The sequence below is a fragment of the Triturus cristatus genome, chromosome 9 (genome assembly GCF_964204655.1).
Source record: "Triturus cristatus chromosome 9, aTriCri1.1, whole genome shotgun sequence".
NCBI classification, from domain to species: domain Eukaryota; kingdom Metazoa; phylum Chordata; class Amphibia; order Caudata; family Salamandridae; genus Triturus; species Triturus cristatus.
Genome location: NC_140592.1, coordinates 374161490 through 374189161, shown reverse-complemented (window position 1 = coordinate 374189161; position 27672 = coordinate 374161490). Strand labels below are relative to the sequence as shown.

Sequence of the window (27672 nt, the reverse complement as noted above, 5' to 3'; positions counted from 1 at the left end):
CTTCCCCCCTCCCCCTGCTTACCGTCTTTGGTTGCGTCTTCTGTCCCTCTTGCAATTTGAGGATGCCTGCCCAGTCCAAGCACTTCAAAATGTGATGCGGTGAGGTAAAAGTCCCATTTGGAAGTTCGGCAGGAAGAAAGATAGAGGTTCCCTTTGAGAAGCAAGGTTGATACGGGGCCAGCATACACCCGGCAACGTTACAGCGTAATCATTTATTGATCAGGGCGGAAACGATTGCGTTACATCCATGTTGCAGCTGTCTCCCAACGAGGGAGTGTCCTGGGACGCTGTCAGTCTACAGAACGGCTCTTCTGGAAATAGGCCACAACGGTGGGTGCTTAGATGGCGTACGTGCTAACCCTGTGCATTTTACCTACTACCAGAGCTATAAAACACGTAAAACACGCGCGTCAAAAAATTACTTTAGTATATATCACCGTACAGCAAGAGGTCAAAGTGCATTAAAAAATGAGAACCGCCACCCTGAGAGCAGTGCGTGCAGTATCAGTGAATGCAGGGGCGGTCTTAAAGGCGTGGTTAAAAATAATAAAATAGTGGGTGATTGGTTTTCTGTTTTTCGCTTTCTAGGAACTGCATATAAAATAATGCACACACCTGAAGTGAAAAAATAAATGCAAGTTTAACTGATTGGTTGGAAATACACTATTTTATGTTATGAAACTTCACTTGGTTAATGGGACCACTGAAGCGGTCTGTCTTAAACATGAGAGCCACAGAATTGAATTCTGGTTGGTGCAGTGGGGTAAAGAGACTCGCATATTTTAGTGTGAAAAAAAGCACTGCGAGTATGTAGGTCATCGTTTTACATTTGCATTACACACAGTTACACACACACAGTATCAAATAAGCTGCGTCAAAATGAGCTCAAAGATTTAGGTTTAAGGAAAAGAGTGCTTTCAAAAACACAGATTTTACATATACGTAGCCAAACGGTGCCCAGTGACAACATTTTGTATACGTTTCCACTAAAAGCACGCGCTCCAGAACTAATCTGATAATACCCTGCCATTACCCCTCAAAATGAATACATCTGTTTTCCTCGAGAAGCTTCACGTGTCTTTATCAATTAAAGCCAATACTGGCTGCCACGCAGCCTTTACATTTGCAGACTAACCAATTGGATACACATATTTATTTCAGGTAGAAGGCAATCTGGAGAAAAAACCTGTTTCTTCTTTCCCTGAAGGCTTCCTCTGTTTCCCTTTCATCCGAGGCATTGCAATTTTTAGAATTAACGGTTCCGGACGACTGACTTTTAAAAAAGTAGGAGAACTTGTTTTTCTGCATTTAAAAAGTATGGGTACGTGGTGCCACAAAGATCCCGCCCACGCCGACCTCTGCATGCAATTGGATGCATTCCAGTGCATCACGACCGTGTATGTGTTACTGATCTTAAAATCTCCGTTAAAGGGTCACCTCTCAAATTGTATGTATAACACAGGCCCAGACCTTGCACTGCATGTCTATCCCCCAGGTGATACAGAAATCATGGCTCAGCATTACACAGTTGTAACCATCAAGCTTTACATATTTTCTAGAGTTCAAGATGTTTTACAGTAGGGTCACAAACACACAAATCTCATTAGTTCAAGCATTAGGTAGAAGAGATATCTCTACATTTTCGTCGAACTTACAAAACCCACGCTTAGCACTGCAGGGACCAAGAGTACCCTTCCTGTAATATACACCTTACAAGCTCAGCCATTAAACAGCTGAGCTATCACCCAGGTTTCAACATCCTTACACATCCAAGCCTAAAAAAAGCAGCGATATCCCGCAGGTTACATAATAATACAGATAATAGACTACCAGTTAGTATTTCTTTTGGTAATTAGAGAGGTCTGTATTCCACTGAACTTTAGAAGAGCATATTCTAGCTCGATATGCAATGAAAAGGATTCTATAGAGTGGGCCTAAAAGAGCATCTACCAAGTTTAACCCGAAGGAAGAAAGGTAAAAGTATCAATCACAGAGGTATAATTGAAAAGCATGCTAGGGAATACATTTTCTCTGATAAAAAATGGCCATACAGTGTGACAAGCTCAATGTTTAAGGCATAATTGACTATTTTGACAAATTGATTTCTGTGTTTAAATTAATTCACTGTGGCATGGACTATTAAGCACCTAAATATAGTTTGCTACTCAGCTAGATACTGATCAAGTTTAACCACAATCAGAATTCATAGCACTGCCCCTGTTTGAGGAGTTGAACACACTCAGCATCGGATTGGGAAGGCGGGCAGTCGGTCATTGGCAGATGGGCCGGTGCCAAAGGGTCACCTGTGGGCCGGTGCCAAAGGGTCACCTGTGGGACGGTGCCAAAGGGTCACCTGTGGGACGGTGCCAAAGGGTCACCTGTGGGACGGTGCCAAAGGGTCACCTGTGGGACGGTGCCAAAGGGTCACCTGTGGGACAATTTTTGTTAGCTTTGTTAGGGTCAGAGTTGCTGAATTTGGAAATACGTGCGAGTCCCAGCCTCAGATCAACATGCTGTGGTTCTGGACAAATGACATAATTGCCCATGGCCTAAATTAAAAATTAATTTGATCTTCGGCAATGTGACTGGTGCTCATATAATTGTTGCCCTTGCACAGAGTTCAGTCTAAAACTGCAATAAAAAATTATCTTCTGTTTGCTCATGTTTTAAGAGTCTGCAAAGGCTGGAATAATAATAAAAGAGAACTCCTTTCACCTTATGTTTATTGTTTAAAGTACATATTGATCAGAGGAGAAAATATCAGCATTGGGCAATTTTCTTCATTTTCCAATGACCAGGATATTAAAATACCAGTAATTCTGGTTAAAAAATGGACAGGTGGCAAACAGCCACATCAGGTGTTGTGGCATTTGGGCCACTTTTTTTTCACCTCACTTGCCTGGCCAAAATGTAGTGCTTTTAGCTTTCACCAATGTTTAAGGCTCTATAAGCTTTAAAATATGTAATTTGTCACACATTTCTCTAAAAATGAGCCCAAGGAGACTAGCCAAATGCTGTTTTATAAATGGATGAAATCCGGGAATGTGGGCCACATTTTAAGGGGTGCTCGGGCCAAATTTTGATCATAATCCAACTCTGAACACACTATCACTCTTTTTGGTGCCACTGGCTAAACCCTCAATTGCTATTGGGCTGATCTTTAGAATTTGAATTTGTGTGCGATTGTTCTTGCTCGGACCGACGTGGAGTATATGTCAGCCAGACACCATTATTTATCCTTAGCACTAGCACTTTACTAGATGTCATCTTGGTGGTGTTCTAGATGCTTTTCTAGGGTGAAGCAGGACCATGCCTATTTAAGGCAGCCGCCGTACCGCCGCTCAGCAGACAAGCACAGGTGGCGCTCCAAAGGCAAGCCCGTCTACAGCCATCCGAGCTCCATGCAAGCCATGCTGCCCAAATAAACACTGAAGACAAGCCAGCAAGGGAAGCTTAAGGTATTCCAAGGAGAAATTTTTAACTGTTGGGCTAGAATGACTGGGTCCCTCAACCTTCTCCAATTAAAAAAGGATTACAGCTACAAGTAAGGAGCAGGGTGGATATGTTAGTTGACATGGGTACAGCCTGCTCGCCTTTTTAAATAAAAAAAAAAAATCTTTTTGTTAACAAACATGTTGGTCGTTGCAGTTTTCACTTAATGGTGCTACAGTGTTTCATCCTTGGACTCACAGACAATTTTGTAACTTAATATGGGACAGCATATTAGGGGTAGACAGTACCATCACATTATTGGGTTAACATTTCTTCACGGGGGGGGGGGGGGGGGGGAGATGGGAGGTTCGCAGATGTTGCCGCGGTATGCATTCCAACAAGACCAGACGGTTACCCATTTCCCGGGGCACCCCCTCGAAACATACACTATCTTTTCTTGCAGCATACACCAGTCCATGTCTTTCTTCCATGCACTAATCAGTGGGGGCGCTCCCGCTCCCCATAGGCGCGCTATGTTACGTTTTGCAATCACCAGCCCCAGCGTTGCCCACAATTTGCCTTTTTACCGATAGGTCCGTGGGCTCCCAAATGTTCAGGAGGCATCGCTTAGCTTCAGGCCGTAACTTTACCCCCCAAACCTCGCTCATACAATCATACATCTTTGCCCAATATGTTTGAATTTGTGGGCATTCCCATACTATGTGAACAAATGTTCCCCTCTCCCCACAATGCCGCCGACAGAGCCCATCTGCACTCCTCCCCATCAACGCTAGCCTGGTGCCTGAGACATACACCCGAACCTGCTCGCCTTTTGCGTTAGATCTTTTTGAACCCACCCCCGTCCATCACAATGTTAAAAGAAAGATGATAATTTGTACGTTAATATCAATACACACTATTTAAGCAAACATGCTGAGGAAATCCATGAAATACTAATTTCTAAGGGGTGAGATCTGAGTTTTTTTGTGACAGAAACCTGGCCATCAATTGACTCAAACTATGATTTGTGGACAGCCTGTTGGAAGGCTTCAAAATTTTACATCATCCTAGTCGTAGAGGGGGGGGGGGGGGGGAAGTTAGTGGTTATATTTAAAACTAAGGGTACTATGAACATTTTAAAATGAAATGCACTTCCTCAAGTTGAACTAAAAGGCTACTCACTTCGCATAACTGCATCCAAGCCTATAGTGGGCATGTTGGGTTATCGCCTCCCCGGACTGGCCACTAATTTTGTGAGACTTCTGATAGATATCACACCGCTAATATTATCCCACAGTAGGTTTCTTATATTGGGCGATTTTAATGTGTGGGCTGGTATTTCTACAAAATCTCCTACAATAAACCTTGTTAATTGAATGGCGGGATTGGGCTTTGAGCAATTGTTTTTTTGGCGCTGCCCATAAGAAGGGTCATATGCTGGACTTCTTCATCTAGCTTGTCTCTAAGGTGCAAATAGAGCCTCAGGTGTGCATACAACATTTCTTGACTCCCTTCTAACATATGGCTCAAGATAAGATGAAATTGAACAGCGTTACAGTGAATAAACCTGCTTGGGGTCGCCCCAGGAGAAAATGATCCTACAATGAACTGACAGAGACACTCAATACTACTTTAAAAATACAGCAGTCGAATATATTACCTATAAGGAGTCGACAAAACAAGCAATGGATACTGATAAAAATACAAAAGAGCACTCTCTTCTCTGCGGCTTGATATAATGATGAAAAAGAGTTAAAAACACAATGGCTATACACCAGAGCTAAAACTAAAGCTAAAAGATGCTTTAAAAGCCTATAAGAAGCTAATTACTATCACGAAGGCAGATTACTTCACAAAATAAATCCTAGGTGCCCCAATGCTGCCAAGAAGATTTTCTCCATTGTATCGAACCTAGCTAGCCCATCTTGTACTATACAGACATATGAACATTCACAATACCTCTGTGGCAATGTTTCCAACTTTTCTGAGGAAAGCTGTTGTAAGCATAGGGTGAGCAGACATTTCACTAATTCAGGCCAAAAAAGTAGACCACAGCCAGAAGGTAGTCAGTATGGCCGGTGATTCTAAGACTAGGGGCCAAATCTACAAAGCATTTTTCTGGTCACAAACGGCCCGATTGGTAGAATTGGGCCACTTGAGAGCGAATCAATTCCTTTTTAAAATGTACAAAATGTGATTCGGTAACTTGTTACCGAATTGCATTTTGCATTTGTGATTCGGTATTTTTAAAGGGGTGTGTTTAGGGTATCTCTTCCAAATGCCAAATCAGTATGGTATGTATTACTGCTTTGCGACCAAATTCTGGAAGCAAAAAGGTGATACTTTACCACCAGTCTAAAACTGGTGGTAACCCATTCTTAAAGTGGAAGGGGTACCAAAGGATTTTTGAGAATGTAAATAATAAATAAATAATATTTAATATAGGCTTTGCCGGTCGCAATACATAACACTCCTCATTCTATACTTCAAATTGCGATCCAGCTTTATAAAACTTGATTTTCACCCTTGGCACTTCACGGGCACAAGGAAATGCTCAAAGTACTTATGTGTGTTTAACAATATCCGGACGAGTATGGGCCGGTGGAGGTCTTTTATAGAGAGTTAAAGATGGCAGCTGCACTTGCTTCTGTTTGATAAGAAATTGGGACATGGTCTAATATGCGTGCTTTGATGGTCACACTGCATAACATTTCTCATTCTATAATACAAATTGCGATCCGACTTTATGAAACTTGTTTTTCACCACTGGCACAAGGAAATGCTCAAAGTACTTACGTGTGTTTAATATTAACTGGATGTGTACGGTCCGTAGAATGTCTTTTTTAGGTCTCGCCTAGCATTAAAGCGCATGCACTGCCCGCTCTGCGAAATCTATTGTAATCGAGGTGATTTTGTAAGTGGAGTGGAAGCTCCGCCCATACTTTTTATTGGCGCGCGTCACACTTCATGCTAAATGCTCGCTTTCTATTTGAAGTGAGGCTTGTTTGTTCCCTCCCTGTCTCCTTTTCGACTCGCCCATCCGGCTGGATTGTGCACTCGCAGCGTGACATGGTGGGATTTATGTGTTGGTTCAGTACTATTTTATACACACTGTTCGGGACAATGGCAGCTACGCTGCATTTTCCGGTATGTGACTTCTTACATTTCAGGGCGTCGCACTTGGTTTATTTATTTAGCGCGATGGGACACGCGCTCAGTATTAATTAATTTTTTTAAACTTTAACACTGGGCGCGGCGGCCACTTGGGGGACACCGCATGTGGTTTATTATTTTTTTTTAAACCGTAACACTCTCCCCTCAGTCAGGATGTGTTTAGTGGGGTTAGCTGTTGTGACAGCTTCTTATAAATAGTAACTATCAGCGTTGCCATGTTACGCAGCAGACACTGGTTTCCAGAGAGCTTTTTTTTCCCTGTTTATTTTCTGTCATCCCATCACGTGCTCCAACCTGTCCTGCCCGTGGAGGGATGCATCCTTGCGGCTGGCTTGGTACACTTTGGGCCCGGCCAAGAGCGAGCAGACTGCCCATCGGTGGCAGTGTGTGTTTTTGAACCCTGCGGCTTCAGTTGAAGGAACTGTCACCTGGTTCCAGAATCCGAGAAGCCGTGACCGGCCATGGCTTAGTTTGGTTGCCTGTCTGTCTCTGCAAAGCGAGTGCCAGGCCTACAGGCTGCGCGGGGACCTTGTCCACGCCAGGACCAACGTACTTTGCCGTTTGTAGATAGCCTGTGGCGTTTCGGCCCAGGGATGAGCACTTTCCTTCCTGCCAGACTTCCTGCAAAGGGGCACATGCTCCAAGAAGCAGAGTCTTACCCAGGCTCACGGGGGTCCGATAAGATCCTCATCCCCCCATGGATAGATGCATGCTGCACACCTTGGACTGGTTCCTGTTGTGTTGAGTTGAAGATGGAGGAACTACCAGCTGATGTTGGGGCGTCGTTCGGACCTTACTGTCTCTGGTAACCGGACAGCGAGGAAAATTGCAGATTGGACAGAGTTTGGAGGTCTCGCTTTTGCACTCAGGGCAAAGTCTTCCATTTGTTCGACTAAAACATGTTGTAGCGCAAACATTTGTGAGATAGTTCTTTGTTTGAAGAGGCATGGGGGGACGACTTCCGCATTTCCGAAAGGGAAAGGAACGTACGAGCTGAAGAATGCAAGGACAAGAGTGCACTCCAGAACAGCATGGATGGTAAGGAGGAGGGCGGGCACTGTAATGCATCCATTGTGTGCCAAGGTGTAGGCTCCAATCCGCCCTCTGCTTCTAAAACCACCGTCTCTAGCCGTAGTTTTGATAAATAGGAACTAACCTTCCCCGCTTTCCTAGCGCAACATGATAATAACGTTGTTCGATTTTAGGGAGTATGAACACTTTCTTATACCCATATGAGTTTTTGGCATCTGGCTAGGAGTGAGTGGGGGCATATTGTCGGCGGTGACATATGCTGCGCTCTCAGGTATTCAGGGACCTTGATATTCCTGTGCAGGGTTGTTTGCTCGGCGCAGAAGGTTGGCTTACCACAGTATGTCTCTTACTCTGTTTTTTGAAACATGGAGAGCAAGTGAGGGAATATATGCACATATTTAGGTCGAGCATACCAGTCAGCGGAGAAGTCTGGTTTCAAAAGACCTATTGTGGGCTTATTGAGAGCTTACCTGGAGGTAGAACAAGCCCATTGCTTACCATTGGTTTGGCTTTGTCACTCATTTGTTCGTTCCTTATCTAATGGCTTTCTGTGTTGCAGTTTGTCAATCTTGTGTTTGACTCTCCCTTGAAAATAGCCTCTTTACCATCTCTAATGGGCTGCCTTTTATACCTTTCACTGCTGACTTCCAGCAAACGAGTTTTATTTTAATGTAAGCACTCCATGTTAATGCATGTGTTTTCTAGCTGTCACTCTTGTATGCTTCTCTTCACCCGCCTGTGCTCCATATTGCTCTTTGTTGCCCATATGATTTTCTCCACCGGACTCCATGTTACTCTTTATTGACTGCATGCTTTCTCCCCCAGCACTTGTATTCCTGTCTCACCTATCTGCTTCTCAGTTTTCTGCTCTGTGTTGATCTCTTGCGGTTGTGCTTCCCTTCCCAGTGCTTCACATTGTTGTTTCTCTGCTGTGTGCTTCTCTCCCTCCAGCATACTTGTTCCTCTCTAGACCATGTGCTTCTCTACCACCCGCTCTGTATGTTACTCTCTCAGCTGTGCGCTTCTTTAATCGTTCTTCCCTATCATTTGCTTCCTCTGTGTTGCTTACTCCTCCCCTGTCCAAGTGCCTCATTACAAAGGGATTACATTCCAGATTTAGAAGAGAAAACACACAGTTAAATCCAGTTAATACTTGATGTGAGAACTATTTCAAAAGGAACTTAATACGCTTAAAGTAAAAGGAATACTCGGTCCCGTAGCAACCTCCAAATGGTTGACCCTGTGATCTGCTTCCAATACTGGAACAAGATAAGCATATGTATGGACCTTCACACACCTAACAGTTGTATTTGGGTATATAGGAACCCCTTTCCAAACTTATCACAAATACTTAGTGGGATAAGGGTTGGTAATCAATCAAGTTTATTACGGGGATGATCCCCCATGAAACTTACAGTGAAAAAGCAAGATTATCATTTACATAATTTTTTTGGGCAAAATGCCATTTGTGCGCAATATACAATAACTAGCATATAAATATGTTAAAATATCTATAAAATAAAAATGCTTTACGATGCAGGTCTATGATTAAATGTATTTCTATAGGTAGTCACTAAGGTCTATGTTGTAATGTTACTTACTGTCAGCCAGCTGCTCTTAATGTGTGTGGTGACATCTTTGGGTTCTAGAATGTGAGAGCTCTGATGGCTCAGGGTAGAATCTGGGAGGAGAAGAACTGGAGGAGTGAGAGGCAGTTGGGTGGCTGAGCTGTTAATAACCTACTTGCTAATAAACAACCTTTGAGGATCTACATGCTGTCCGCTCCTCATTCAAGGAAGATTATACATTTTAACAGTCTAGTTATTGTATTCTCTATATTGTACTCCAAAACGGGGTGATCTTTTTTCATATCATTCGTAAGGGTAGCCCTCAAACGCCATGCAGAATACAAACTTTTTGTTTGACCAAAGAATATAACATCTGTAAGATCGGACTTCAAAATTCTCAATGCTGTGGAACACTGCCTAACTCCCATTCTAAATGACAATGCCTTTTATTTATCTGTTTTTAAAACCAACACAGAGATAAAAGGTTTGTCATTTACAATGCCAGTAGCTCAAAGTTTAGCAAATGCGAGACCTATTGCATTGCAAATGCTTGTTTGAAGTAGCTACACCAGGTGGTGCCAGTTGGGAGGGCTATTTAAACCCAGAGTCAGACAGCAATCCGTTTTGCTTTAGGAACACACCACAGGATTTTGTTTGAATCGTGAGCCATCAAACTCACTGGAAAGCGTAACAGAGGTGGGACTGGTTGTGTTTAAGTTTAGGCGAGGTCTCTTACAGCTATGGATTCTATAATTTTGCATTTGTTAGCTTCACATTTTATATCTGAAAGGGTTTTTAAATTGTTAGCCATAGAATATTGAATGTAACATGGAGGATTAACACACCTCACATTTTTATGAGATGTATCCCATTTGAGTGGGTTTAAATATATACCGATTTCGGCAATTTAAAGTGCTGTAGTTTTATAAATTACTGTTATTCACAATATAATAAATGTGCAACGTGAAGAATTAACATGCCCTGAAAAGTATATGTGTTTACTTCCCGGTACATTTTAAGGTGATCTTAATTTGATTTGGTCTCTACTGTGACCTTTGTTAAACTCCAAAATAATTTAACAATGTAATATAAGGCGGCCCATGGTCACATGACAGACATAGGACCGTAAATACACCTCTGCAATATTTATGCACGAGGATACAATCTTAATATTCGGGAGGCCATCGTTTTGTTGGTATCCAACAGTGGCCCCCGACCTGCACATTGGGCTTCTACTAATTTCAGCAAAATAAACAATATTTAATGGTTTGATAAGTTTGAGACTAGCCCTATGAATGTAATCCTCTTAGTTATGCTGGAGGAGGTTTATGTCGAACAGTACCAAAACGGGGTGGCATGCAATTTTAAGGTTATGGTCTCTTACCAAAGATGGATTAGGGACGTGTTGGAGTTGCGTCTGGCTGCGTATTTAGCGCAATAGAAACGGTATGTGGGTGTTCCAACACTGAGAGGTAGACCATTTGTTTGCACTTTGAATAATATATTCTCTTACCTGAGGTTTGACCAGAGGCATGTCGGGGGTGTCTGTCACTAATGAGCAGTGATGTACTCATTTTGGACCAATAACGTTTGAACTAATGTGTGTGAATTTATATGCTATGGGCGATGTTGCATGGGCATTTTGGCAATCCATTTGTCGCTTATATAGAGCGCTGCTCTGGAGTGGGGGAAGTGGTCCAATATCTGTCAATACAGGATAGTTGGTGCATGTATAGAGCAGTCCCCTCCCCTCCTCCCCCCCCCCCGCCCCCCGGCCAACTGAGTTGCACAAACTAGTTGAGTACTGAGATTATAGGATGCTGTGACATGGTTTCTGGTTACTCAATTTTTGTGAAAAAGAAGATATAACAAAGCTATTATCTCATGAATGACACAGACATACCATTTCACTCCAAAACTCTTTATATATTACTATTAGGATCCACAAAACGACAGCCATCACGGACAAGAAATCCCTAACTGGATTCGTGACTATGGTGCACTAAACAACTCTGGTTGGAGATACTTAGCTACAGTTCTCTCTATACAGAGTGACATGTCCACTGTTGGGTACCTTCCCTCAGAGGTACGATTCTAGCTCTTCTAATGGCTGGGTTGTTTATTGTTTGGAAATGTTGCGTTGTTTATTGATCCATAAATTTTTGAAAAAAAATACATTCCTTTCACATCTGTTACAGGTCCTAGGGAAATTTGGTCTTTGGCAAATAAGTCAATGCACAACTAATTCCATGACATTACCATACTGTACCATTCAGAGGAACCTCCACTTGAAGGTATGGCTTATCATACCTCATAATAAAGGTGTTTTCAACCGTACTAACTAGAATAATAATAAATAGAAAATACATAACCTTGGATTGAATTTGAGATAAGATGGACAATCACTCAATAAAGTTGGAGTTAAACATCAAGCATCTTACCGAAAAAATCTTTTGAAAAGAAATGGACTCACAACAAAAATATATGAATTTGAGCAAATTACAAACTGTTTTAGGGAAATCTGATACACTAATTCATTTGTAATAAATGGAGACTGGCTTATTGATTAACCAACCATAAGGCACTACTTAGGTGTGTGCTTTGGGTCCTAAAATGTATGTTAATCACATTTGTAATGGGGAATATGTTGTTCTTTTGTCACTTTCTTTTTTCCATGTTTTGTGATTTTGTGGAGATAAAATTCTGTGTATAGGTTTCTAAAACTGTATTTTATATATTTTTCTGTAGCCCTGAAGAAGTCCTTTGTGACGAGACGCATTGGCTACATTTGAATTAAAGAATTTTTTTTTTTTTTTTAAATAAAGGAATAAGAGCATGATTGAAGGAATCTCTGCTGAACAAACATAATGGAGTCTGTACATTATGTTATATAATTGTGCTGAATCGTTGTAAACTGACGTTTATCATATGGTAATAAAATTGTGGTGCTGGGCCATTTGATTCTGCAATTGTTCATGGATTTATTCCTGTGAGGAAGACGAAGGGGACTGGTCTTCTGGGTCCGTGCACTACTTTGAGCTATTGTTAATTTTACCCCACTAAAGTGTTAGGTGCAATGGTTTATTGCCTCAGCCTCTCTGTATAAAATTATCTCAAATAATATTTTTTAAGAGCAGGCAGTGGCCCCAAGGACCACAGCCTACTCTTAAACAAGCACTGGCAAAGCAAATTGGTCTTGGCAATTTCCGAGCTATAGGCCTTCTTAATGTGAATGTCTTGTAGCAATGTTGTTTAGCAGCATATCTGCTGTTCAGCATGGCTGAAAGTTACTGAAAGCCCAGAACCACAGGATGTTGAGCTGACGCCAAGTCTCTTCCCCCAGCAAGTTGAGTTTATTGTCCTGCCCCTCCTAACACAAAAAAATAATTGCCATGACGTGGCCTGCGCTGGTCGCATCATAGAATTTGTTTCAGTGACTTCAAGCCATGCTGAACAGCAAATGTGCTGCTAGACAACATGGCTAAAATACATTCACATTGGCGAGGCCAATAGGTCAGCCACTGCAGAGATCTCTTGGCTTTGCCAATGCTTGTTCCGTGTTAACGGGGTCTTGCCGAACAAATGTGGAAGTGTTAGCGGGAAACAGTTGAGGAGCTTTGAAGTGAAGTGAAGATGTGGCATAACAACCAGAGCTGCAGACTAGGCTCGAATCTCAGGGTCGGCGGAATAATGTGTGATTCTGGGCAAATCACTTATGCTTCCCCCTGCCTACGACAATGAATGTATCATTGTGCAATGTAATTGTAGTATTTCTAGAGCATGTAAAACCAGACGGCATCTAAGCCCTGAGCTGTATAAGACTGTGCGAGGGGTGAGGACCCAGAGCAGAGAGTACCAAAACAATCCGCTGACTCTGAAGGAGGGCTAGTTTGGCATGACCAAGTTTTCACCTGCCTACGAAATATTAGATACATATTTAAACTCCTGATGTATTCCAGGAGGGAATTTCACAGCCTTGTGGCTGCCACTGTGAAGGTCCACTCCCCACCTAGCTTTCCTGAACATATGAACTACCACCTTCCATTGACCCACAGATCTCAGGTACCTCGTAGAGGCATATCAGTTAAAGGCCGTCCTGAGGTAAGATGGTCCCTGCAAGCGGAGAGCCTAGTAAACCAAGCAAAGAGCTTTAAAAACCACCGGCTTCTGAACTGGCAGCCAGTGTAGTGATTTCAATCCCTCCCTTACTGAACAATGTTTAGGTACTCCCAAGCAGTCACATTATAGAGGATTTGAAACATGTTTAGGGAAAACTTGTTAACATTTAGTTACAGGGCATTGCAGTAGTCTAAGGAATAGGTGATACACAAAATGACCACTGACATCCTAAGCTCTTTCGGGAGAAACAGCAGAATTTTCTACAAGATCTTGAAGATCCAAAAGCAGGAGCTCACAGTTCTATTCAACTGGGTGTCAAAAGTCAAGGTGTTATCAAAAATCACACCCAGGTTTTTGGCCACAGCTGCCAGGGTACGTGCAGTACTACATATTTCTGGCCACCAGCGGTTATTTCAAACAGAGCTATCCCTTCCGAAAACTAAGATCTCAGTTTTCTCCCCATTCATTTTGAGCCAGTTCTCCCTCTTTCACCTGCTGATCTCCATCATGTAATCCTTGAACCTGTCAGCCAACTCTTCCCAGTCATCGGAGACGTGAACGATCATCGGAGGGTCATCGGCATAGGACGACACCAGAAAACCAAGAGTGCACCAGCTTCGCCAAGGAGGCGGCATATAAATTAAATAGGGTCGGGCTTAAGGAGTACCCTTGTGGGACCCCACAGGGGAGCTGGAAAGGAGTAGCTCTTGGGATCCCACAGCTACCGTGAGCATCCTGTCCAACAGGAAGGACTCCAGCAAATTGAGGGCCATGTCCTTCAGCCCAGCCTGACACAGCCTTTGCACAGACAGAGATGGAGATATGGTGTCAAAGCCTGTGGACAGGGCCAGCAGCACCAGGATAGCCACACCACCCTTGTCGACTTGCCTGTGAATTAAGTCAGCAGTCGCTATAAGTGCCAATTCGGTGCTGTGATTTCTCCTGAACCCGTTTTGAGAAGAGTCAAGGAGTTCTTGATCCAGGAGAAACTGGGCTAATTCATGGTTTATATGCTTCTACAAGAGTTTAGCTGGAGCGGGCAGTAACAAAATAGGGTGCACGTTTTTCAAATCTCTTGAGTCCCCCCTAAGTTTTTTTTCTTCAGAGGGATGACAACTGCCTCCTTCCAACCCTGCAGGTAAAGTCCGAACTCCAGAACCTGAGGTTAGACCTTCTCCAGGGCCTCAGCAATCAGGGACCAGCTGCAGGACGCTGTGCAACAGGGATCATCCAGTGAGCACAAAGTAGTTCCTCCCAACAGTCTTGATTTTAGACACAGGCAACAAGGAGAACCTGGCTAAACATCTGGGGTTAAGCAGTTCGGGGGTCACACCATCCTCATCGAGAGCCATAGCCCTCTCCTCCTCTCCTCACCTTCTGCCAACCCAGATTTACTGGGACTATCCAAAAGGCACAGGAAAATATGCAAACATCCTCAAGATCATATCTATGAAGCAATCTGCAGCCTTATTAGAGAAAGCCTGCAAGTTCCCCACCGCCTGATGGGTAGGAGGAGCCAAGAGGGCACAGACAGTGCTAAAAAGTTCCTTCAGGACATTTATAGCCGGTCTACTCTTCTGGGAGAAATACACCGCGTTCGCCTTCTTGATAGCCTGTTTGCATTTGACAATGAGCTCCTTATATTTGATTTTCTCCAATTTAGGAACCACTCTCCAGCTGCGTTCTCGCCTCCTACATAGCCTTTGAAGCTCCTTGAGCTCCTTAGAGAACCATGGGGCAGAGGACTTCTTCCTACCTTCAGGGAAGGCTCTGGTCAGAGGTACAACCTCCTCAATGGCTGACCTCACCCTATTGTTAAAATTCTCTATCAGTATGCCAGGACCCTTAAGATCGATACTCTTTGAATCTTAACAGGGCCTTTAAGAAATTGCCAGCTGTGATATTTTTCCAGTTTCCGACGCTCTTAGCGGTGCCCAACGTACTTTCTGCCACATGTTCCTTGTGTGCGCGAAACGTTTTCAGACTGTTGTCTGACCAACTTAACTGAACGCAATCGCTAACAGTCATGGTCTCTTGATTGGAAAAGATCCCATCCAACGTGTGTCCAGCTTTATGAGTCGGCCGCTGGCTAAGGCCGAAACTGTTCATGAGGGCGAGTAGAGCCCTAGTATCACGGTTACTCTCTTCTCCCAGATGAAAATTGAAATCCCCCGGAACGGTCAGACCACCACAGAAGATGAAGGGCCCAAGTACTTGATGCCAGTTCATAATTAATTGCTTTTTGGAACCAGGTGAATTATATGTCAGAAGGCCCGCCAGAATCACAAAATTTATAATTTTGATTTTGAAGTGCCCTACCTCACAACCTTCGCCACCGGTGTTGACGTGCAACTCAATTGTTCCCTAAAAGTAAAGGCCAAGCCTCCATCCCTCCTAACATTCCTATCCAGTCTCACGTCTTCTACAGTGGTGTAGCAACCACAAAGTCTGGGCCAGAGTCTTCCTTGCCCATGTCTCCATAACAAACAGGCAGTCTAACTGTTCTGTAACTGGTGAGCACTGGAAGGGCTCCAATACTATGGCAAGATGGAGCATGGAACAAGCACTCCAATACCATCAGCTCCTGCTAAAAAAAAAAAAAAAACAGCAGCGACGAGGGAGTTATTGGGGGGGGGGGGGGAAATGGGTCAAGCAGGGAAGTTGGAGGAGCTGGGGAGATGGGTAAGCGACGATGGGAAAAAAACCTTAACTGAGCAGGATCTGCGACAAAAATGAATGTGTCCTGGAACTGTTCGCGCATGTCGCTGAACAAGGATCCTTCCCGCCCGAAGCGGATGAGGCCACCATTGTCGTTCTTCCCAAGACAAATCCACCCTCCCTTGACTGTGCCGACTATCGTCCGATCTCGCTCATCAATACTGAGATCAAAATCTTCACCACTGTGGTGGCTCAACGGCTCCGGCCCCACCTACAGGACCTGGTTCACTTAGACCAGTGTGGATTTATGTCAGGCCGGGGGACCCGGCATTGTATACGCCGTCTCCACCTTGCCCTCGCTCACCGTCATCGCCTTACCCCCTACCTGGCACTACTTTTTATAGACTTCAAAAAGGCGTTTGACACGGTGGATTGGGGTTACCTTGGCAAAGAGCTGGAGAGGCTGGGTTTCGACCCCCTCTTTCGATGCCTCATCTGGGTTCTTTATTCCCAACCCAGGGCGCGGGTCCTTATTAACGGCGTACTCTCCGAGTCCTTTTCCATCCAAAGGGGCACCCGTCAGGGTTGTCCACTTTCTCCACTACTATTCGCTTTGGCGATGGAACCTCTGGCGGCGATCATTCGTCAGGACTCATCAGCGGCTGGACCTGGGACCGGAGCCACGCAGATAAGATAGCCTTATACGCTGATGATGTCCTTCTGTATCTAGCAGACCTTGAACATTGTGGTCCGCGCTGTCTGGGCGTCCTTTCGGCGTTCGAGCGGATCTCTGGCCTTCGACTCAACCCAGCGAAGTCTACCTTAGTCCCTCTACACCCATCCCGGTCATGCTTTGACTGGCAAACGAATATTCCCTTACGTACACAGTCCTTCAACTATCTGGGTGTGTGGATCACCCTCCTTCCGGAGCTTGAATGGGCCCTGAACATTGCGCCCATGGTCTCCAGGGCCAAGGCGGATCTTAAGAAATGTCAATCCCTTCCTCTTAACCCTTTAGGCCGTAGTGCCCTTTTTAAAATGATGATCCTTCCCCGTTTTCTGTATATTCTACAGAACACAACCGCCTACCTCCCGAGCAGCTGGTTCCGGGAGATGGATGGTGTTCTCGTTTGTTTTCTGTGGGGTAACGGGAGGTCACGATTGTCCCTAGCTCATTGCCGTATCCCTCCCTACGACGGGGTCATGGGGGTTACTACCCTGCACCTTTACTATCTTGCCACTCGCCTTATTGTGATCCACAATTGGTTCACCGGTGGATAGTCGGATCCAGCGTACCAAGTTTAACTTGGAGCCCTGGACTTTCCACGAATCCAGGACTATCTGTATGGCCGCCCAATACCGCAGGATCTTCCTCCCATCACTAAGTCGGTGCTCCTGGCCTGGCGCACGGCTTTGCGTTACGTCCGGTGGGACCAGAGGCTCACCAGGCAGACGCCCTTGTGGAGTGGAGCATGGTTGAACGAGGTTTCCTCCCTTCGAGACTTCCGGCTCTGGGACCTCGTGGGGATTTCGCTTCTGGGGGACGTCTGGGTGGGGGACCACATTAGATCTTTTGCGGACCTGCAACAGCGTCACTCTCTCCTTCCCTCACAGTTTTACAAATACCTCCAACTTCGCCATGCTCTACAGGTGCACATTCCCAGTCCTACTACCCTTCCAGAGTTCAGTCCCTTGGAGGCCCAGGTGTTGATGGGTGACCTTGGTAGAGGAGGGGTGTCAAGAATTTACAAATCCCTAGCTAATAATGGTCCTGCGTCTCTCGCTCGACTACGCACCCGGTGGGAGGGATGGCTGGGTCCCCTGGAGGAGGCAGACTGGAGGGATGCCCTTATGGCACCCAAGACCTTGACAACCTCCTCCAAACTTCGTCTTGCCCAACTTTATTTCCTACATATGGCCTACCTCACGCCGGTGCGGTTGTATAAAGCTAATCTGCGGTCCTCCTCCGCGCGCTGCTCTCATACCGCTGCGGACTTCTTTCATGTGGTCTGGCAGTGCCCAGTTATTGAATCGTTCTGGAGGGAAGTTGAAGGGGAGCTTACGGGCGCCCTGGGTTGGGTGGTTCCCCATGATCCGCTGCGCCTGCTGCTCGGGGTGTTGGAGGGCCTGGATGGATCCAGAGCAGATAAATGCCTGCTGGGAACGGCGGTGGCGAAACGGGACATTGCCGCCTTGTGGTCCCAGGCCAAGCCAACCACTGTTAGGCGCTGGAGGCGGGGAGTGGATTGGTGTGGAGCCCAGGAGGAACCCCTTTTTGCGGCCAGAGGCCGTCCTGAGATGTTTGGCCGAATATGGGGTAAATGGTTCAATCTCCTTCCCCCGTGAGTGTTCAAGTGCGTGGGAGATAATGTTCGTCCTCATACGACAGTATATCTATTCCCTTTGATGAGCATCACTCTGAAAACTTGTGTATACCTGTATCAAACTAATGTGTGGTTCTGCTACCGATGTAAGTTTGTGTTAAATCTAAATGCAATAAAGTTTGCTATCAAAAAAAAAATGAATGTGTCATTGTGTAATGTAACTGGTGAACACTTAAAGCGCTCCAATACCATCTTCTTGTGTTCGCACTATGGCAAGACAGATGACGAAGTGAGCGCCCCAATATCATCAGATTGTGCACACAAGAAATAATGAAAAAGTGCAGTGATTCCTAATGGGTCGCAAACTGCAACCTACCTCATTAATTTTCATGAGGTCAGTCGATTTACGCCCCACAAGAAATCACTGAATTAAATTCGATGAGTTTCATACATTAGGAATACTGATTCCCCAATTGCGATTTGGAGGGAATTAACATTAGTAAATCAGTATTCATAATGTTTATACATCTGGCCCTAGATCCCCAAATCCAACTGCCTTTGGTTAATAGCTCTTATATACTTAATAAAAAATTCAAATTCTATGTCCTCAAGTTCATCTCTGGTTCCTATACCTCCTAGGATTTGGAGGAATATGTCCTCCTCCTTGGCCAAACCCCTATTGGCAATCTGTAATAAATGGAAAGGACATTTTTATTCCACTGCTGAAAAAAATCTGAGGTGGACTCTTTAAATGTGAGCAATTTCCGGCCCTTATCTCTCCTCAACTTTCCAGTGAAAATCATGGAGAAATACATTAATAAGCGGATTTTGGACTTTGTGGAGCATTACCAACTGCTGGGCACTGCCCAATCAGGTTTTTGCCGGGCACATGGTACTGAATCCACTCTTGTCTCGGTCTTAGACGACCTTAGAACGTCAGCAGACAAAGGCCAGCTGTGGCCCTGGTCTTACTTGATTTGTCTGCTGCATTCACAACGGTGGCCCATGATACTCTGATTACCAGGTTGACAGAGGTTGGTATCAGAGGAAAAAAGTGTTGAATTGGTGTACATCATATCTAGAAAACATATCCCAAGTGGCGCATCTTCCTTCTTTTAAGTCCAAATTTAAATATTTGGGTCAAGGTGTTCATCGAGGCCTGCACTAAGCACTACTCAACTCAAATTTTATTTAAGTCCATTTGCACAGCTGATTAGAGCCCATAGAGAAAACTTCCTGAAATACCCCGAGGACACTCAGTTCATTATAGAAGTCAATCATTATATCCCTCATCCTTTTAAAGTCTTTCATACATTTATGCAGGACATTACCTCATGCTAAGCTGGGAACGCCTTGAAATTTAATGGAGAGAAGATCGAAATCCTGACTTGCTCTACTGCAAGCCTTTGAGAGTTCTTACTACTCATTTCTGGCCAAGGTCTGGTGATTCTATGCCTTGTGTCTCAATCTAAGTCCGTAACTTGGACTTTCATCTAACTGATGACCTATCACTGTTCAGTCCTGTAAATAAAGTATCATCCTCCGGCTTCTCCTTGATACCAGGCCTTTGTAAATTTTTTCCTTTTCTCCCTGATCTCAGGCGTCCTTTTACAGTAAAATCGATAATTTAAAGTAAGTGAGATTATTGCATTTCTCTATTTGTGGGTGCTCCAGAATATATCCTGAAGTGATTTTAGTGGATTCTGACTTCTGATCACAGACTAGCACTGCTACTGTCACACCAATCATTTACATGTGGTGCCCTTGAGGCACTACATTTGCTACCTTTGTCTAACAAAGTTATGTTTAATTTACTCTGCATTGTACAAAAAAAAAACATTCACAAGGAAGGACCATGGTTTCTGCAACAGAAGTTCAAACGATATCGACCCAGAGGCCTTTTGCGCTCTGCTGATGCAAACCTTATCATCGCCCTCAAGTTCTGACGAGAGAAAGCTGGAGGCAGATAATTTTCATTGCGAGCTGCACATCTCTGGAATAGCTTACCTCAGTCCCTTCACTCTACATACGAGTTCTTGGAATTTAGGAAGGCTTTACCTCTTAAGAGTTGCTTGTGCAAACATCATTGAGTGGCTATTATCATCCCCAGAATACTCGTGTAGGTAGCAATTGTGCCCTATAATCTTTTTAATAATAATAAAAATGAAATCAATGGAATAGGTCTATAGACTGAAAACCTGGGCAAATAACAAGGACACGCAAAATGTTGCTTCTGACTCATTCAGAACTATACTGGTTGCAGCATTCTAAACTGATTACAAGCAAGTTAAGCATAAATGCAGAAAGAAAATGTGCTGACCGCTGTAACAAAAAGTAGGAACCACAAAAAGGATCTCTTCACAAGAGCATCAGATGGTAAGAGGTGACCTCTATGACCAATGAGCTTTGCACTTCCATGAACAATTTAGAGTCTATGAAGATGCTCAGGTACTAACTGTACTTGCAGGGTTCAGGCATTTTCCTCTCCAAGCTAGTCAGAGATCAGCTTGCCACGTGGAGAAGAATTTCTGATTTTGATTAGTTTAATTTCAGCTGACTGGCTGAACATCGCCGCTGATTGGATGCATAACCGACTTGAACTTCTAGTGAGCTTTATCCAATTGACATTTAAAACTGAGGATCAAAGGGGAATTGTTTGCTTTCATATGAAAAACTTTATTTCAAATGAATGAATGTATAGCCAAACGCCTGAGATAACATTTAAATATCAGTGAAATGGCTGATCTCTGAGGCATTACCTCCCCAATTTGTTTGTCTATAAGAGTACTGAAAAGATGGAACAGTAATTCCATGGGAATAGTCTTCCAAGATCATGATCATCCATTTTAGGATTTTGTCCTCAATATCAATACTTGAGCAAGATACAACAGGCTCAGGTTTTAGATACAGCCACTCCTCGGATATACAGATCTTATAAGCAATGGAATTAAAACAGCAGTGCTATGCCTCAGTAAGCTCACGCATTAAACAGCAGCACTACACCTCCAGTTACATGGATTTTACAAACTCTGACATTAGAAAGCAGGGTTTCATTGTTATATTAACTCATATTCAGAGTTTAAACAGCAACACTGTCACTCCTATACATAGTTATGGCCAAAGACAGTGAGGCTATCCCTAGGGTGACATAGATTTTACCAAATCGGGACTTAGACCAAATGTGTTCCTCGGTTTACACAGATTAGTAGAGCTATGCAGGCAGTTGGGATATCATTCAGATGACACATATCTTTTGGAATAAGACGATAGATCAACCTCAGCCTGTTAGCTCAGTTCTTAAGACAGCAAAGCACCCAGATCAATGCCATTTGATCTAAAACAAAAAGCCATACATTCAAAACATTTAACCTGTAATATTCAAAACAATAGTTCTAATTACCCATGCCCTTCTCCGGTAAATCTATTTTTACCTCCATGTCTACCCGCCTTCTTGTTGCCAATTCCCTTTTCTTTCAAAGGGGTTTCCTAACTGTGTTCTCTGTTCCTTTCTTCAAGGTATTGCAAATGTTATACATTGTAGTATGCAAAAGAAACTTTGCCTACTTTGTTTCTCTGAAACATATACATTGTCATAAATTTAAAAAATGTGAGATAATGATGTTACACATTTATATTTTAGCTATCTTGGTATCCGGATTTTTTTTCTATCATAGGGCTAAATAACAAGTCGTTTCAATTAATTTCCTCTCCTGTGGCAGTGCTTGATCACATTGACATATATATCATGTGATTATGAAGACTCTGCAAAATCTAATGAGTCTTGCACAGACTGGAGCTAAGGCTGCGAGACTTCCATCAGATATACAAGTTATGGCTTTGGGTGGTCTATTTTGGATTTAGCAGGCTTGGCCCTCAGAGTAGTATCTGCGAGAATCGGAAGAGTCACATGGCTGTGGAAGGCCTTGGTCCTGATGAAGCAAAGTTGGTCCAATATTAAATGTTTTAAACAAAGGCATCTTGGTGTTTGGTTTTACGTCCCTAGAGTTTAAATTGCAAAGCATTTTCGACTTAGTGGACGCAGTCTCGACAAAGAGCAGTTGATCTTTATGCATTTGAGAAAGGGAATTTCAATGTGAGAATAAACGATTGCGCCCACAGGTAGGATCTGTGGAGCTGGCTTAACTCATTTGGTAGTTTCTGTGAGAGGGCTTGAGCTGTGGAGTTTGACTTGGGGAATGTTTAGCCTAGAGTACAATGTGTGGTGTTAAAATGGGGCATGGATGTAATGTTTTAGAACAGCGTTCTCACATGTGAGGCGAGGGTGATGTTTGGTTCTGGGTAAGTGTTTGGAGGATGGCATACTGGATCCCTGGCGTAGTGCTTGGGGAAAACATGCTAGGTACAAGTTTTGGGTGTAACAATGTTGGACTAGCAGTACTATTATAGTGGGAGGGGGTTCCGTTCACAGGTGATATTTGGGGAAGAGTATGCTTGGTTCGGAGGTCCTAGTGATTTTGAAGTACGCTTGGTCCAGTAGTCATATCTGGTGGGTGACTTGCTCAGTCCAGGGTTAATATTGTAGGGCATGGTTTCCCCACTGGGAATATTTGGCGTTGCGGGCTTGTTGCAGGTGTATTGTCTGGAAACAGATACTTGCTCCAAGAAGAGACTGCCAGGTCATGGGCCATTGTCCGGTGGTTGGCCTAGCGTCAGTGCCAATGTCTAGGAGGGTTTCAGGTTTGCCAGAGTCTTTACTATTTGACTCATGTCGTGCCAGTAGGTTTACCAGGTGGCTCGTGCCTTTGGGACAAACTGCCCCAGTCCAAGACTTTGCGCTCATCATTGTAAGTTGCTTTTCAAGTCTGATTGGATCTCCTGATGGAAGTCAAGGTTGCAACTCCCATAGAGCATACGATTATTAAATTATAGGCAAAGACTGGCACATTATGAGCAGAGTAACATTAAGTAGTGGGGTAATACTAACGCTGGGAATTTGGGGAGGCAGTGAATATGGGGTTCGTATGCCTAGGTGGTAGCTGAAGAAGGCACGTGTGAGTAATGGTTGTGCGTGGTCAACCTGCTATTGTGTATGGGACAATATTTATTCCAGCGGACAGGGGAATCATTGTTAAAGAAGCTAATGTTAGCGGTCCAGTCTGGCCTGTGCAGAATGTTATTCAGGCATGTTTTGTCTAAAGAGTAGTGTCTGGAATGCATGTTGGGCCCAGGAAAACACCTGTCCTCTCGTCATGTATTCTCTGAACATCTCCGCTTTCCCTCGCCCCCCCCTTCCCCTGTGGTCTCTACCTCTCACTCGCGCCCCTCTATTCACGCCAAACGCTTTCTCACCTGGAATCTCTTCATTCCCTCTCACCTTCCTCCGTTGCTTTCTTTTGGGCAGGTCTCCCGTTGACAGATGCCGACCCTCCTCTAACACCGAGTACCTATTCTACCAATCAGAGCGCGGTACCCAACATGTAACACCGCCCTCTCACACCACTTCAACCAATCGCACATCCCCGTATGTCAGCTCTAGTCACAGTGTGACACCCTCGACCTTTAGCCTGCACGCGGGTAATAGACAGAAAAAGAAGACAAAGATCGCAGAGTCGCAGAAAGAGGACGATCATCACCTGGGCCCAGTAAACATTTACTCATTACAACAATTAGCATGTAGAGGTCCTTAGACTGTAATCACGACGGTCAGCTTGGCGGCCATCTTGAACTGAAAGACGGTAAATACGTTATAGCACCTGCTATAGTTTTGATTTCGTGCACGGTCAGTTATTTCAGTTCAATATTTGGGTCTCTTTTCAAATAAAACATAGGGTATGGTTTATCTAATGTATAAAGTAGCACATCACAATTTAGAAATCAGATGTTTTAAGTACAATACGTACAAACATTTTGGTTTTACTTTTACATCAAAGTGCCCTGTCAAAAACGTTGATATGTTGTATTCAAATACATTTGATGAATAAGACGGATATTTCAATCTGTTGCATACCTTACAGCAAAAGACAGAACCAGCACTAGCCTCAGATGGCTACCACCTTGCCGTTGTCGCTGACAGAGGAACCTGAGCCAATGCGCTGTCCCTGGTACTTATTTAATTTATTCGGGGCATAGGATGTTTCCCTGATTCAACGAAGTAATAATTTGATCTGCTAGGGTTCTTCCACCAGCTCTTTTTGCTAGCTGCCAAGTTTCACAGCTCCATGCGTGATGTGCTGCTCCAGTCTAGGTTTCTGTTTTTTTCCTTTGAATTCTGGGACTTGTAGTCCTGCTGTATAATGGACTAAACAAGACAAAAAATAACAGAATTCAAGAAAAAACCTGGACTGGGGCAGCACATCACGCTTGAAATTGGGAAGCTTGGCAGGGCTGTAACCCCCATGCCGAGATCAATGGTTTTGATAGACAAAATTCATAGCTGCTTATTTTATTTATTTATAAAGTTTTATATAGCGCAAACAAGATCCCAAAGGATATTGGAGCGCTTTACAAAAAGGATGTAAGGAAGAACATAAAAGCAATGTCGACATCAAGTAAGAATACAAAAACATGAAAAATCGCATAATTACAAGGCAAATTAGACAGGGAGAGTAATACAGTTGACAGGTATATAGCAGGCTACGCGGGGAGACACACTATGCAGTAAGGAAGAGCAGCATCAAATGTAGGTACAATGGATGTAGGATCAATGGCTTCAAGCAGGTGAAACTAGCCCAATTAAGGTAAGAATTTATTCATTAGGAATCTTTTGGCTTCCAGTTTGAAAGCAGGAGATTCTGCGTACTTCTGGTGGAAGAGAGTTCCATATCTATAGGGCAGCGCCGGAGAAGGCTTGGTGACAATTTCTCTTTTTGCTAAGAATGAGTGGTTTTATGAGGAAAGTGTTAGCGCTTCTTGAGGCTCTACCACCACAGGATAATTCAAGCTTTTGCACTAGGTACCCGGGGGTTTTGAGATACAGCGCTTTATGCGCCAGAACAGCAATCTTTAACTGAATTCGAGCTTCGTAGGGCAACCATTTAAGAGATTTTAGGACTGGGGATATGTGCTCATTTTGTTTGGTACCAGTCACCAATCTAGCCGCAGCTTTTAGTGATGCCCATAGTGGAGCCAGGGTGTATTTGGGAAGGCCACAGAGCGTAGCACTGCCATAGTCAAACCTCGGCAAGACAAGCGCTTGGACCACCTGCTTGAAATCAGTTTGTGGAAGGAATGGTTTGATATTTCTAAGTGGCCTCATTAAGTGATCAGCTCCCTTACACACATTGCTAATGTGATTTTTCATATTCAGGTGCTTGTCCAGGGTGATTCCGAGGGATTTGGCAGAGTCTATGATGAGAGGGGTGCATTTGAAAGTAGTGAGGTGATGTAGCCAAAAGTCTAGCTTGGGGACGTGGTTCTGAGGCGAGATGAGAAGGAATTCAGTTTTGGAGGTGTTGAGCAGGAGATGGTTCTCAGTTAACCAATTTTGTGTAGATGTTAGGGTAGAGTTGAGTGAAATTATGTCATCCGGGGATGAGATTTTCAGATAAAGTTGCGTATCGTCGGCCTACATATGGAAAAGAATGTTCGTGGAATTTAGAGTTCCAAGAAAAGGTTGAAGAGGATAGGAGATAGGGCTGACCCTTGGGGGACACCCATGAGTACTGGAGAGGGCTGGGAGAGAGAGTGGTTTGCCTTGACTCTTTGTGATCTGTGGTGGAGGAAGGACGAGAACCATTGTAGCACACGACCAGAGAAACCCATCCTATGCTTCAGAATGGATAAGAGGTTGTCAATATTAACTGTGTCAAATGCGGAGGAAAGGTCAAGGAGGATTATGAGGCAAGAATCATTTTGGTCAAGCATTTTTAAGATGTCATCCATAACGTGAGTGAGAGCCGACTCAGTACTGTGCCCCTTCCGAAAGCCTGATTTCTGCTGGTCTAGGAGATGGAAGTTCTCTATGTGAGCACTTTTCTAGGAGTTTGGCTAGTGTGGGGATGTTGGAGATAGGGCAGAAGTTATTGAGGTCAGCTTTATCTGCGTTCGTTTTTTTTTAGTATAGGTGACACCTGAGCTGCTTTTAGGCAGTCAGGGATCGTGCCTTGTGATAGAGAAGTGTTTACAATCCTTGTCCAGGTGGGGATGAGTACATTCTTGATTTGTTTGAAGATGGCCGGGACAACAGGTCTTTGAAGTGGTTGGATGGGTTGATATTCTGGAGAATCTTGTTGATGTCTTTTTCACTGGGTGGAGTAAAGGTGCCCCATGATGCATTGTTCAGAGTGTTCATGCTAATAGGTTTGCATTTTTCTAAGAGGTTAAGGGGTGGTGCAGACCCTGGGGATGGCAGGAGAGCCTTCTTAGAGGCGAGATCAATGGATATAAGTCTTGAATTCTCAATGAAGAAAGCAGCAAGATCGTCACATGGGGGTGGGCTGTCTCCAGAGTCAGAGAGGTTTGGACCTATCACAGATTGCTGTTTGATCAATTTGAAAAGTTTCTTAGGGCGGTTAGCAGCTTGAACAAGTTGGTGTCTGAAGTAGTCAGCGTTAGCGCACTTGATTTGTTTCTTGTAGAATCTCCTAACCTCTCTAATAAGTTTTAGTTGTTCCAAGGAGGGTTTGGATCTCCAGGAACGTTCAACTGAGTTTATTGATCTGAGGTCCCTTTTCCAGATCTTTGATTTCGTTGATTGACCCTTCGTCATCGACACCTCTCTATTAATATAAAAGAGGATGCAGTGGTGGTCGGACCAATCGCAAGGGGTAATTGTATCAAGATTGATGGTCTGCCCTTTTGAAATAATGAAGTCTAGAGTTTCTCATTTATTAGGGCAACCATTTAAGAGATTTTAGGACTGGGGATATGTGCTCATTTTGTTTGGTACCAGTCACCAATCTAGCCGCAGCTTTTAGTGATGCCCATAGTGGAGCCAGGGTGTATTTGGGAAGGCCACAGAGCGTAGCACTGCCATAGTCAAACCTCGGCAAGACAAGCGCTTGGACCACCTGCTTGAAATCAGTTTGTGGAAGGAATGGTTTGATATTTCTAAGTGGCCTCATTACGTGATCAGCTCCCTTACACACATTGGTAATGTGATTTTTCATATTCAGGTGCTTGTCCAGGGTGATTCCGAGGGATTTGGCAGAGTCTATGATGAGAGGGGTGCATTTGAAAGTAGTGAGGTGATGTAGCCAAAAGTCTAGCTTGGGGACGTGGTTCTGAGGCGAGATGAGAAGGAATTCAGTTTTGGAGGTGTTGAGCAGGAGATGGTTCTCAGTTAACCAATTTTGTGTAGATGTTAGGGTAGAGTTGAGTGAAATTATGTCATCCGGGGATGAGATTTTCAGATAAAGTTGCGTATCGTCGGCCTACATATGGAAAAGAATGTTCGTGGAATTTAG

The 27672-nt window shown here is 44.0% G+C and overlaps 1 protein-coding gene across 4 annotated transcripts in view; it reads right to left on the bottom strand.

Annotated features, from left to right (window-relative positions):
- The window catches only part of LOC146797976 (ras-related protein ORAB-1-like), a 113200-nt gene extending 88903 nt beyond the window's left edge, over positions 1-24297 (bottom strand). Inside the window, exon 1 of one of the 4 annotated variants that reach the window (XM_085625197.1) lies at positions 24276-24297. The gene's annotated coding sequence lies outside the window, so the exon portion shown is untranslated. Of the gene's footprint in view, positions 1-22; positions 174-23617; positions 23837-24275 lie in introns of those variants that run through there. The other 3 variants (XM_085625198.1, XM_085625196.1, XM_085625199.1) reach the window with 3 other exon arrangements.
- Between the last annotated feature and the right edge of the window lie 3375 nt (positions 24298-27672).